We start from the raw sequence: 13099 nt of genomic DNA on the forward strand, positions 1-13099 counted from the left end.
AGCTGTCTTTCTCCACCAGCTGTTTACTTCTGCTGATCTTTCCTAGGCTGCTAATTGTCCCTGTCTATCACCTTCCCAAACCTAACCCCTAGAAGAAAACTAGAGTCTCTCTACATGAGACATCTGACATGTGAAGAACACGTGTCGGGATATGCAACAGCAGCAAGGAAGGGTAGTTTAAAAGACAGACCGGCAGCAGGGCAAATGCTTTGCTATACACTGGAGCTGTGTGAAGGGGCTGTAAAATGCCAGAAGGGAAACTTCAGCCCATTATAACCTCTCCAGGTCCAGGCCCAGTTCTGAAGGCAGCTCCAGCCCATTTCCATTCCTCGCTGCCCTCTGGTTGTGATCTCATACAGTTTTAGACTGGAGAGGTGAAATTGACAGAGCCTTCTCCAAGGCGAATATGAAATTGACAAACAGTCTGAGAAGCTCTCTCTGCTGGCTTTGTCTTTTTAAACTATGCTTCCTGGCTAACATTTCGTCTCCCTACACTTGAAAAACAGGCACCAAGGTGTCTCGTGTAGAGAGACCCTTTGTCATTAAAGGAGAGATAGGCATAGATCAATAAACCAATGGAGAAAAGCCACCAGAAGTTCTACAGTCCTCTCCAGCTTTCTCTGGCTGAGAGTCTTTACAGTTCCCAGCAGTGAGAGCACGGCTTCTCAACGCAGCTACTTTTCACACACTAAAGGTCATGTATAGCCAAGCTCTGCTGATGCATTCTCCCAGGAAGACAGTTAAAGTGACGGGATTTCAAGAGACATGGCTCCATACGCATGCATGATGGCATCGGTATTGTGCAGAAGGCAATGGTAAACCACTTCTGATCATACTTTCTTGCAAACCCCATGTGTGACACTTATCCTTCAAACGGCCTGAGAGCCAAGCTACAAGTGACGCCTGACACAGGTTGGACACTTGTCAGCTTCCCTCAAGTTTTGATGGGAAATGTAGGCGCCCTGGTCTTGCAGCTGTAATGGAGAGCCAAGCTGTAAAACCAGGACGCCTACATTTCCCATCAAAACTTGAGGGAAGCTGACAAGTGTCCAACCTGTGTCAGGCGTCACTTGTAGCTTGGCTCTTAGACCATCAGTATTTTCAGCTCTGCTCTTCAACCCACCCAAAACCAGCACAAATATACAGTATTATCATTGAAGCAGCATGCAGTAGGAAATGGGTGCTCCAGCATTCTACCTCTGGGATGTGCCACTCGTACCGTGCATAGCTATTTGGAGTGAAAAATTGTCTTGGGCACACTTGAAATCCATGGCTTTGTAGAACACTTGGGAATTTTCTACAAACACAGACATTTCAGAGTAGCTTTAGAAGTACCTCTAAAAGGCACAGTCCTGGATATACAATGGAAGTACATTATCACATTGCCCAGTCACCCATCATGCATGGTTTTCCTTACATGCACACCCAACCTGCCAAAACCCATGGGGATGTTGTAAGCTATGTTCAAAACTTCTCTTGGTTTTGGGGCTGAACTCTCCTAACATTTTTTTCCAGTTCACCTACCGGGTGTTGTCAGTAATTAACATAAGGTGCGTCTGCCACAAGTCTCAAGTATTTCCTGGCCGTTTCCCTACTACTCACTTGCATGCAGAATGCCGCGGAACGTCACACAAAAAACGCAGAAGATAAAAAAACGCAAAACTCGCACAAGAAGACGCTATCTTCTGCAATGTTCCGCATAAAGGTGAGTAGTGTGGAAACGGCCCCTATGTAATTATCTGATAGCATAGTTTTAATGGCTTAACTTCGTGCAGCTGTTAAGCAAGATCTGAATACCTTGCCAAAGAATTCTCTCTCTGATGAGGGGGTGGGCTTTTTCCAAGCCCCCCCCCCCACCACCAATATTTGGATGGAAAGAATGTGAAATTGTGGGAAGCACTGAAAAGAACTCCAATGAAATAGGTTTTTTTTAACTGAGCTAAGTGTTTTAACTCAAAGCGTCTAGGAGTTTTCTTTTCCTGGGTTGGGAATTTCCAGGAGATTTGGGGGCCTGGGGGGAAGAGACCTGAGCAAGGTATAACGCCCTTCAAAATAGCCATTTTCAACAGGGAAAGTGATTTCTGTTGTCTGAAGGTCATTGTAATTCTTGGAGACCTCCAGGCCACCTAGAAAAAGCTCACGGCCAAAGGGGGCAAATGAGAATAATAGAGGGCAACATTCACATCACAGGTTACAGATCCAGAGGAGTTAGCCATGTTAGTCTGTAATTGCAAAACCACAGCTGTTGTTCTCGAAAGCTTATGCTACAAATAAGTTGGCTAGTCTTAAAGGTACTACTGGACTCTTTACTATATCACAGGTTATAGTTAGGACAGATGCAAGCCACTTTGCAGGCATCAGATACAGTATCTTCTCTTTTTTGAAAATCTTTTTAAGCTTGGTCCAGGGGGGGGTTTCAGCCAGAACGCGGTGGAATGCAGTTCCAGCACCTCTCAAAAGTAATCATGTGTCTGGTAGCTCCACCCCCTGATCCCATTTCCTCCCCGCATGCAGCCCAAGGCGCCCAGCTCTTTCATGGCACACTGAGCCTCAGGTGCAGCAAAACAGGAGTAGGCCCCACGCCCCAGCTTGCCAGGGAGAGGCTGCCTCTACTGCTGCTTCCTTGAGCACTTTCCCCTGGCCAGAGGCAGAAGGGAGCCTCCCCACCCACAAGGGCATGCCGGGCGGTGAAGCAGCAGGCGTGGCCAGTTGGTGCAGATTTCCTGTCCTGGGCACAGAGACCAGGTACTGGCGCTTCCCCTTCCTTACACTCCTCCACTCCCACCTGCACCTAGACAACCCAAGCTCATGGGCTTGCTCTGGCCACTGGCACAGCATTGGGGGGCCAGAGGGGCGGTCACCCTGGGCACAAAATTTTTAGGTGGCACTGTGCTGAGGAGAGCCTGCGCTGCGGCCGCTGTGCATTTCCCCGCCGCTCCGAGCAACAGGAAAATGTCCATTTAAACAGCGGGTGGGGCTTGGCTGGCCTGTGGGAGCTCCTGGCTGGCCAGCCAAGCCCGGTCCCAGTTTAAATGGACATTTCCCCTTGCTTGGAGTGGCAGGGAAATGTCCATTTAAACAGCAGGCGGGAACTCCTGGCCGAGCAGCCAAGCCCTGCTGTTTAAATGATCAGCTGCTTGTCGGGCATTTAAACCCCCACCGGTTTGAATCAGCTGCTTCTTGGGGATCTCCCCGACAAGCAGCTGATCCTCAGGTTTAAATTCCCCTTTTCCTGCCGCTTTGCAGCAGCAGGGAAAGGGACATCGGGGTTTAACCCGAACTGGGAGACCAGTTCGTGGAAGTTCAGAAGTTCGTGGAAAAGAGCTTCCACGAACCAGTGGTTCGTGAAGCACGAACCGGCCTGGTTCCTGACGAATTTTGAGTTGTATTACGATTCGTGCCCACCTGTAGTCAGATCCAGAGTTGCCAGCTCTGCATAGGAAGATACCTAGAGATTTGGGGGGGGGGGCGGTTGAGTTGCCCTGGATTTTGCATTGGCCTCAGAGGAGTGTGTGCGTGCCTTAGTTGGTTCACATACCTAACTCCAATCAGGTTGTAGCAAACCCGACTGGGTTAAAAGCTTCACCAGCTAAAAGCAAACACAAATTCCTGCCAGCTTCTATAGACAGTTAGGAAATTCCCGATAGTATCTTTCCTTTCAACAAAAGTCATCTCAACCTCCCAAAGCAGATACAACTTTTTGCTTCCTTTCTGCCCAATTTTACATCTTGTTGTTCTAATCATTCAACAGAACATAGTTAAAAGGGAAACCAATCAACTCCGCGTGATTTCATGGATTCGCCCGGTCCGAACCATTTTGACCCAGAAACATATGCCCAGCATTGCAGCAAAAACAATCTTGCAAATATCAAGGCAAAATGGAAGTTTTCCCATCACAGTATTGATAATGCTCAGGAAGGGAAATGATCAAAAGTCCTCTGCAAAAATCTAGCCAGTGTTGTTTCACTCTCATTTCCATGTTGAAGGTTTTTTTTAAACTTACCAACCACAGATTGGTAGACATTAAAGAAAATACTATAAAAAGATTGAGTTAAATAAGAACAGTTGTTTTCTGGTTCACACTGAAGGCGCTTTGATCTCTGTGTATGATGGTGACTTCTAACATGCTACTCTGGTACAATCTTCTTTGTTCTCTAGCAATGGGTTTGAGTGCAAAAGCACTTAAAATGAAAGTAAAAATGCCTAGAATCCCCCAACCACAAGGGCAAAAGCTATCAATCATACTAATCAGACTCCAAATAAAAATTTGTTCTGTGGAAATTAGCCATTGCATTACAAGATCAGAATCTAACCATTTTAAATAAATTCCAGTTGGAAAAATGCATCATCTAGCTTGAAAGCATGGCTGGGCATAACCCAGTGGTTCTGCATTCACTACAGGAAGTTATTCTTATATGCGATTATATGCACTGCTGATTGCAGTGGCTAAAACGTTTGCTACAAGTATAACAAATAGCTCCAATAGCAGACAAAAATGAGTTTACATTATGCTCCGGGCAGAAGAATATAATTCAGGCACTCAGATCCCTAAAGATACAGTCTTATCCCAGTGACATCTTTCCTCTTAAAACCTTCCAGCAGACATACGGGCTATTTCTGCCAAAAGATACCAGTCTTTTAAGAGATTGATTTGAATAACGTCTCTGTTTTTTGTGGTTAGTAGGAGGCGTAGTTCAATATATTGTATGCTACTTGCTATATAAAGTTCCTCCAGAAAAGTTCTTATCTGATCTGCTTAGTAGCAACATACGGCTTGTGGATTTATACTTTGTTTGCCAATTGTTTCAGTCAAATGTGCGACTGTAATTAGTTGTTGTTGAAAACATGTGTCAGTTATTTATCTTAAATATTCCTATTCCTCTACCCCAAAATTCTGGTTGGGGTGGTTCCAAGAAGACATTTTCTTAAAATTACAAAAGTCATCACAAAAGTCACACATTTTAAACCAAAAGATATAAAAATATCGGACAATAAAACCACCTCATCAAGTAAGAGAAGACATTTAAACCAGTTTGGTGTAGTGGTTAAGAGCGCAGGACTCTAATCTGGAGAGCTGGGTTTGATCCCCCACTCCTCCACTTGAAGGGTGACCTTGGGCTAGTCACAGTTCTCTGGGGCTCTCACAGCCCCACCCACCTCACAGGGTGTTTTGTTGTGGGGATAATAATGGCATACTTTGTAAACTGCTCTGAGTAGGCATTAAGTTGTCCTGAAGGGCGGTATATAAATCAAATGTTGTTGTTGTTGTTGTTGTTGTGCTCTTTCAGAGCCCAGATCGCAGAAATAAACCCTCTAATCTAGAAAAACCCACAACACTGCTTCTTTTTCAGTAAAAAAAATAAAAATCAAACCCAGCAACAGAAGCTACAGGTCTAAAAAAATCCAGGTGCCTAGAGGGCCATATCCCTAAACTGCAGAATTAACTTCAAAGCTTGAGTTAACTAAAAAGTTTTAGGTTGGTAGCCGTGTTGGTCTGCAGTAGAAGAGGAAGTCCGAGTCCAGTAGGTACACTAGCCCCTTAAGGACCAAGAGTTTTCAGGATATAAGCTTTCGAGACAAAAGAGAGCTTGACTCTCAAAAGCTTATACCCCGGAAACTCTGTTAAGTGTTTAAGGTGCTACTGGACTCAAACCTTGCTTGAAAAGTTTCGGCACTGATGGAAGATTAGAAAATTAGGTGCCAGGTGAAGTGCTGGGGGGGGGGGGCGGAATTGCATAAGCCAGGAAAGACCTTTCCTTCATGGCCACCTGCCTCTTGTCTAGAAAGCAGGGAGGTGTGGAGAAGTGAAACGGGGGCCTCTCACAATGATCTCTGTACTCAAGCAACCTTACACAGAAGCCAACAATCTTTCAAATACCCTGATTCCAGTCCACATAGAGCTTTATGTAAGAATTATGTTCAGTCTACTGCTGCTAGAATTGCCAACTTCCAAGTGGGGGTCTGGAGTTCTTCCAGATTAAGAACTCATCCCCAGACAACAAAGATCAGTTCCCCTGGGGAAAACGGCAGACTTTGTGGTAAACCATAGCGTCTAAGGGAAACAGAACTCCTTCCCCAGGTATTGTCCAAAATCTCCAGGAATTCCCAAGCCAGAGTTGGCAACCCTAACTGCTGCCTTTGTTGGGACAAACATTTTCTACACAAAGTATGCTATTTTGGCTGATTTGGTAACCATCTTATTGCCAGTAAATTGGACCTTTTCTTTTATAAATTGCTTTCTCAAAACCAGATGAAAGTTGGTTGGGGAAAATAAGGAGAAATTACGAGGAAACTATGCAAAGACAATGGGTTGGAGCCAACCAGTTTTCTGACTGGTGAAAAAGGAAAGAGAGATCTTCTTTGACCACCTCAAAAGGGTACACTGGGGATCATGTGAAATTCATGGGCAAAAGACATGTGAGAGAGGCTGTAATAAGGAAGGGAACTAAATGAAAGTGATCTGGCTGGATCCAAAGGGAAACTGACAATGAATAATAACAGATTGATAGCATATCTCTGGTAAATCAGCATAACAAGCAGAATTCCCCCAAAAATACAATATGAAGACTGGCCTCTCGTAGAAGCATCTAACTTTGATTCATTATGAAAACAGTCACTTTCGCTTTAGTGCCCCCCCCCCCCAATATTTTCACGGAGATTTTGTCCAAGGTAAATTTGCTTCAGTTCTGACACTTAATCAACTGCTAGCAGAATGTATGCTGATTAAAACTCAACAAAAGCAGTCCCTTAAACAAAATATACTGAATTAAACAATGGGCCCTGCAGCCAAATATGGGAGGGTGGCACTTATTTCCATACAGAAGCTGTGATGGAAGATCTGGAGGGGTGGGGTGTTCAGAAAAATGCAACTGAACGGCATATGCAAATGTCTGCACACTTTAGATTGTTTACATAATTTTTTTGCATAAAAAATGTACGCAAATGAAAGTTTCTCCATACAAAACAAAGATCCCTGCAGGCAGAACCATACATATCAAGAGAAGTTAGTTGTGCCAGATTACCTGTCCCTGACATTTAGAAATCTATGTGCCAGATTTCTTTCCCCAATGGTGGAGCGTTCTATCATATGGGCATGCTAAATAGGAGCAGCCCAGACGCAAGAACGAGACTCATGATGAAAGGTACCATTTGAGGGGATACCAAATTAATACACCCATTTCCAAGGCAGACAAGTCCATACTGAAGTTTGCTACAACTTAGCCCCCAAAATCTTATTTCAACCACCCTACACACCATGACCTATGAAACAACAATAAAAGCCCATGCATTTGAGCAAAGCCCAAGCATAAATAATATCCCATTATTTGAAATGGGGTGCTGGAAGAGAGTTTTGCAGATACCCTGGACGGCCAAAAAGACAAATTAGAACATGACAAAATGGAGGCTGTCGTACTTTGATCACATGGTGAGAAGACAAGATTCTCTGGAAAAGTTAATAATGCTAGGAAAAGTGGAAGGCAGCAGGAAAAGAGGAAGACCTAAAATTAGAGGGCTTGTCTCAATAAAAGAAGCCACGTCCTGCAGTTTGCAGGATCTGAGCAAGTCTGTTAATGATAGGACATTCTATAGGTATTGCATTTGTAGGTCGGAGGCGACTTGACCACACATAACACACACACACACACACACACACACACACACACACACACACACAGCCTCTCTAGTAAAAGGATGGGTTGTTTGGCAGCCTTATTGGCCCAACCTTCTCCAAGTTGTTGGCAACCCCTCTGCCCAACACATAATAGGGGGCTTAGGATTTCAACCTCTCCTTTTACACATTAAACAAACTGAGGCAGCAGTAGAAAAGAGCAAGAGTCTTTTCACAGCTCACTTCATCAGAAATCTCTTTTCCTCTCTTCCCTCCCTCTCCCTTGTACTTAACTATAACCTGATGAAAAAGTTATATGGAACTTGAAAACTTGTGCTTAACATTTTTCGATATTTTTTTGGGGTGGCTCCTAATAAAGAAGTATTTGTATAACTGTTGGTTGTGAACTGCTAAGAATTCCCTGGATGTCAGCTAAAGAGAGGAAAGCTTACACCCGACCTTACAGGTGCTACTGGACTCTTGCTCTTTTCTACTACAACACGTTAAAATGCTCCCTTCGCCCGGCACGTGTCTTTTCTTTACAACTGAAGGCAACGGACAGCCCGGAGCGCTTCCAAGGGCGCAAACCGGGCAAGCCGGCCCTCTAGCGGCCAAGCGGCCAGCCGCGCTTCTTTCTCCCCGCACTTACCTGCCTGCCGCGATGGAAGAGCCTCTCCAGGGCGGCCGGAGGCGACCTTCCCTGCCCACCCTTAGCCCATGGCTTGCAGGCGGCAGCCCCCCGGGGAGAGCCGGTCCGCATCAGATAGCAGAGCCCACGTCTGCTGGGACCAGCCAGAACAGCCCAAATGCGAAAGTGAAACTTAACCCTCTTGCCTTGAAAAGAATTCGCCCGGCTGGCGCTTATAGGAAATCATGTGTTTTCGAACTCCTGCGGAGGCTGCCGCCTATCTCAGCTAGGAAGAGCGGGGTAATAGTCAGTTGCCCGCCTGCAGCCCCGGAAGCAGCGCCCTCGGGTTGCCCCCTTCCGCTTCCATTTCTGCAGCTTTTGGAATTGCAATCGCACAATTGATTTATTTCACACACACCCTCCTGGTTTTATAAAACAATAATAATAACATTCGATTTATATACCACCCTTCAGGACAACTTAATGCCCAATCAGAGCGGTTTACAAAGTATGTTGTTGTTATCCCCACAACAATCACCCTGAGAGGTGGGTGGGGCTGAGAGAGCTCCGAGAAGCTGTGATTGTCCAAAGCTCACCCAGCTGGCTTCAAGTGGAGGGGGCGGGAATCAAACCCAATTCTCCAGATTAGAGTCCCCTGCTCTTAACCACTACACCAAACTGTAAAAGGATACATTTGCACACGGGTGCAATTCAGGTACATTTATTAATGTCATATAGAAAGAAATGAAAGCAGATGTCTTTAAGATTATAGAAGAATGGTAAGTTTAGCCAAAACTAATTAACATCAAAGTTTCTGGTAGGGTATGTAAGCTTTCATGAATCACAGCTCACTTCTTCCTATCAGATCAGTATCTGAAGAAGTGAGCTGTGACTTATGAAATCTCATACCCTACCACAAATGTTGTTAGTCTTATAGGTGCTTCTAGACTCTTGCTCTTTTCTGCTGCTACAAACAGACTAACCACGGCTACCCATCTTGTTCTAATTAACATCAAGAGCTTTTTTTTAAATCACCAAGATTCAGAGTTGCCAAACTCCAGGTGGAGCCTGGAGACCTCCCAGGATTTCAACTGATCAGGCTACAGAGATGAGTTCTCCTGCAGAATTTATTTTATTTTGATGGTTGTTGTGGATTTTCCGGGCTGTATTTTATTTATTTTATTTTCTTCAATTTATAGTCCGCCCTCCCCACACAAGTGTGCTCAGGGTGGATCACAACAGGCTTAAAGTACACCACACAGCTAATCACATCACCATTAAAAGCATAAATAATACAGGCAATTCAATTAAAAAATATACAATTACTATATAAATACAAATATGGCTACTTTAGAGGATGCACTCTGCAGCAGGAATCCCCAAACTTTTTGAGCCTACAACCACCTTTGGAATTCTGACACTGTGGTGGGATCAATCCAAAAATGGCTGCTACAGGAGCCAACCACAAAATATCAAGCGGGAGGGGGTAATTCCAATAATAATTCTTCCACATTTCAGGCAAAAGCTGTTTAACTGGATGCCTTTTAAATGAACATATTGCTTTAAAATATTTTCTCGCATACCCACAGCTTATATTCCGCAAGGAACCTTGTGCCATGGCGGCAGCTACAACATTTTTTAAGATCTGCACAGCCAGTCAGATGTCCAGTGGTCAGTCAGAAGCCCTGCTGGACAAATACTCCATCTAGCCCTGCTCCCTTTCTAAAAAAACTTTGGGGCACCAGGAAAGGTGCTGGCAAGCACTGTGGCACCCATGGGCACTACATTAAGGACTAAGGTTGCCAGCCTCCAGGAGATCTCCCATAATTACAACTGCTCTCCAGACAACAGGGACCAGTTCCCTTGGAGAAAATGGCTGCTCTGAAGCGTGATCTCTATGGCATTATACCTCGCTGAGGCCCCTCCCCTCCCCAAACTCCACCCTCTCCAGGCTCCACCCCCCCCCAAATCTCCAGGAATTTCCCAGTCTAGACCTGACAATCCTATAAGGACTCCTGCTGTATGGCATTATATTTCTCTGAAATCCCTCCCTCAAACCACACCCTCCCACGGCTCCAGTCCCAGGAATTTTCCAACTCTGAGCATTAACTCTGCACCCAGAGTCTGCAGCCTCCAGGCAAACAGGGCTCAGTAGGGAACCAAATATGGCTCTTCAAAAACGAAAATGAATTCTAAGTTAAAGTATATTGGAGGGAGCAGATGAGAGACTGGAATAACCAGTCTGTGAAGGGAATGACAGCTAAAGATTTTTATGGGTCTCAAAGGCTTCTTAGCATCTGAAAGACCCAGGTTCAAATCCCCACTCTGCCATAGAAGCGTAATAATAACAATAATAATGACAACAATAACAACATTTGATTTATATACCACCCTTCAGGACAACTTAAAGTCCACTCAGCAATTTACAAAGTGTGTTATTATTATCCTCACAACAAACACCCTGTGAGGTGGGTGGGGCTGAGAGAGCTCCAGAGAGCTGTGACTCGCCCAAGGTCACCCAGCTGGCTTCAAGTGGAGGAGTGGGGAATCAAACCCGGCTCTCCAGATTAGAGTCCCGATGTTCTTAATCACTACATCAAACTGGCTGTCTTACTGGGTGACTTCAGGGCAGCCCGTCATACACTCTCAGCCTAACCTACCTCACAGGGCCCATATGAGGATAAAAATGAAGGAGAGGAAAATGATGTAAGTCAGTTTGGGTCCCCATTGGGGAGCAGGGCAGGGTATAAATAAAGTAAATAAATAAATAAATACCTTCTTACAGATGCTTCCCAGAAAGAGAAATGATGGGGGTGAACCGTTGCCAAGAGTCCCAGTGCAACTGCAGGACAATTAAAGTGCACCGTGCAATAGTTGCTTATGGCTGATCTCCCCCGCAGAAGGTCTTTGATCTTCTTCTGGTTTGTGAGTTCCGCGGTGCCCTTCTTTGTGTCCCAAGAGTCCCGGTGCAGCAAACCAGAGTTGGCAACACTAATAGAGAGTTGGGGATCTACCCACCCCTTCTGCAGAGAAACATTCTTGCTATTTTTGGTAACAATTCCTTCTAAATACTCTCATTAATGTATGTTTTATTTTGCTGGTCAATGATCACAATAAACTTATTATTATCCCCTTCTTTCTGGCTCCCTTAGGGGTATATCATGTAACGATGATGATGATGATGATGATGATGATGATGATGATGATGATGAACATTTGATTTATATACCGCCCTTCAGGACAACTTAATGCCCAATCAGAGCAGTTTACAAAGTATGTCATTATTATCCTCACAACAAACACCCTGTGAGGTGGGTGGGGCTGAGAGAGCTCTGAGAGAGCTGTGTCTGACCAAAAGTCACCTAGCTGGCTTCAAGCACAGGAGTGTGGAATGAAACCTGGTTCTCCAGATTAGAGTCCCGTGCTCTTAACCACTATTCCAAACTGGCTCTCACACAGCGGCGTAGCGGTGGCTGGCAGCACCCGGGGCAACTCCCGGCAGGTGGCGCCCCTGTTACTACATGCATGCGCTCCTGGGACCATGTGATGATGTCACTTCCGGGAGCCCACACTCCTCAGCCAGCAGCCGCTGCAGGAGAGCCAATAATCAAGCAACGGGATTATTCGGGGAGGCTTGTCTGGTATAGCTGCAGGAGGGCCAGTTCAGCGCCCAGCAAGCCAGTCCCCTCATTGAGGCAGTGCGGGCGGCCTCCCTTGGATGCAGCACAGGTTCTCCTCAGTGCAGCGCCCCATCCCCTAACCATTATGCCCCCCCCGAACTCTCGCCTCCCCGTCCCTTACCTGGCAGCCCTTCAGTGCAGCCACCCATGCTGCCACTGCCAGCTCAGCGCGCTCGTTGGCCAGCAGCCACTGCAGAAGGGCCAGCTCAGTGCCCAACGAGCCAGCCGTCCCATCAGCACAGCAGGCAGCCAGGGAGTGCAGGCAGCCTCCTGTGGACACAGTGCAGGCTCTCTTCGGTGCAGCGCCCCCTAAAAATTATACGCCTGAGGCAACTGCCCTTCTGGCCCCCCTCAGTGCTAGGCCAGTGCTCTCACACCAAACTGGTGTTGCCTTCCCTGACTCTAGGTTTGATCACATCAATGGAACTATGGTGCATGCCTATGGTGTGGGGAGTCCAAGCCTTCATCTGTTTTTCTTCTAAATGAATAAAGGTGCAGTGGGTTCCTCAGTTATCATTTGAAGAACCTAGTATCCATCCTTTGAAGAAACTTTAAAACATTAATATCCTGCATTCTATAAAGAAAGCCATCAAGGCAACTTGCAAAGCACAAAAAGAAACACAGAACACGAGCTAATATGCATATATAAATCCCAGTAACACACCAGTAGCAATAAATAGCATAAAAATCAATTGTTCAAACGCACAAGAGAAGAAAACCCCTCTACACGTGGTACCTAATAGCAGTGCCCTGAAATGCCTCCAGACTCTGACCTGGATAGCCCAGGTGAGCCAGACCTCAGAAGCTAAGCAGGGTCGGCCTTGGTTAGTAATTGGATGGGAGACCTCCAACAAAGTATAGGGCTGAAGAGGCAGGCAATGGCAAATCACCTCTGTTAGTCTCTTACCTTAATTTAATTTATTAGATTTATATTCCACCCTCCCCACGCCAGCAGGCTCAGGGCGGATAACTTGAAAACTCCAGCGGAGTTTGGCATAAGGTAGCTATGACTTGAGGGCACTTTCCACTCCAAAATGTCTCCAGGGAAGGTGCACGACTGTTTCTTGAATAAGTGAGTTTTGTCCTAGCACAGACTTCCACAAGAGAAGCAAGGCCCCGTTCCTTCCCCAAATATAGTGTGCTGCTTAAATACAGGGATGATTTCACTTTCACACCTTTTTT

General features: G+C 45.7%; 1 protein-coding gene across 2 annotated transcripts in view; it reads right to left on the reverse strand.

Annotated features, from left to right (window-relative positions):
- NLRC5 (NLR family CARD domain containing 5) overlaps nt 1-8390 on the reverse strand; it is a 91616-nt gene extending 83226 nt beyond the window's left edge. For both annotated transcript variants that reach the window (XM_055000827.1, XM_055000828.1), the window contains exon 1: nt 8259-8390. The gene's annotated coding sequence lies outside the window, so the exon portion shown is untranslated. The remainder of the gene's footprint in view (nt 1-8258) is intronic.
- Between the last annotated feature and the right edge of the window lie 4709 nt (nt 8391-13099).

This window comes from Eublepharis macularius, chromosome 16 (genome assembly GCF_028583425.1).
Source record: "Eublepharis macularius isolate TG4126 chromosome 16, MPM_Emac_v1.0, whole genome shotgun sequence".
In the NCBI taxonomy this organism is placed as follows: Eukaryota; Metazoa; Chordata; class Lepidosauria; order Squamata; family Eublepharidae; genus Eublepharis; species Eublepharis macularius.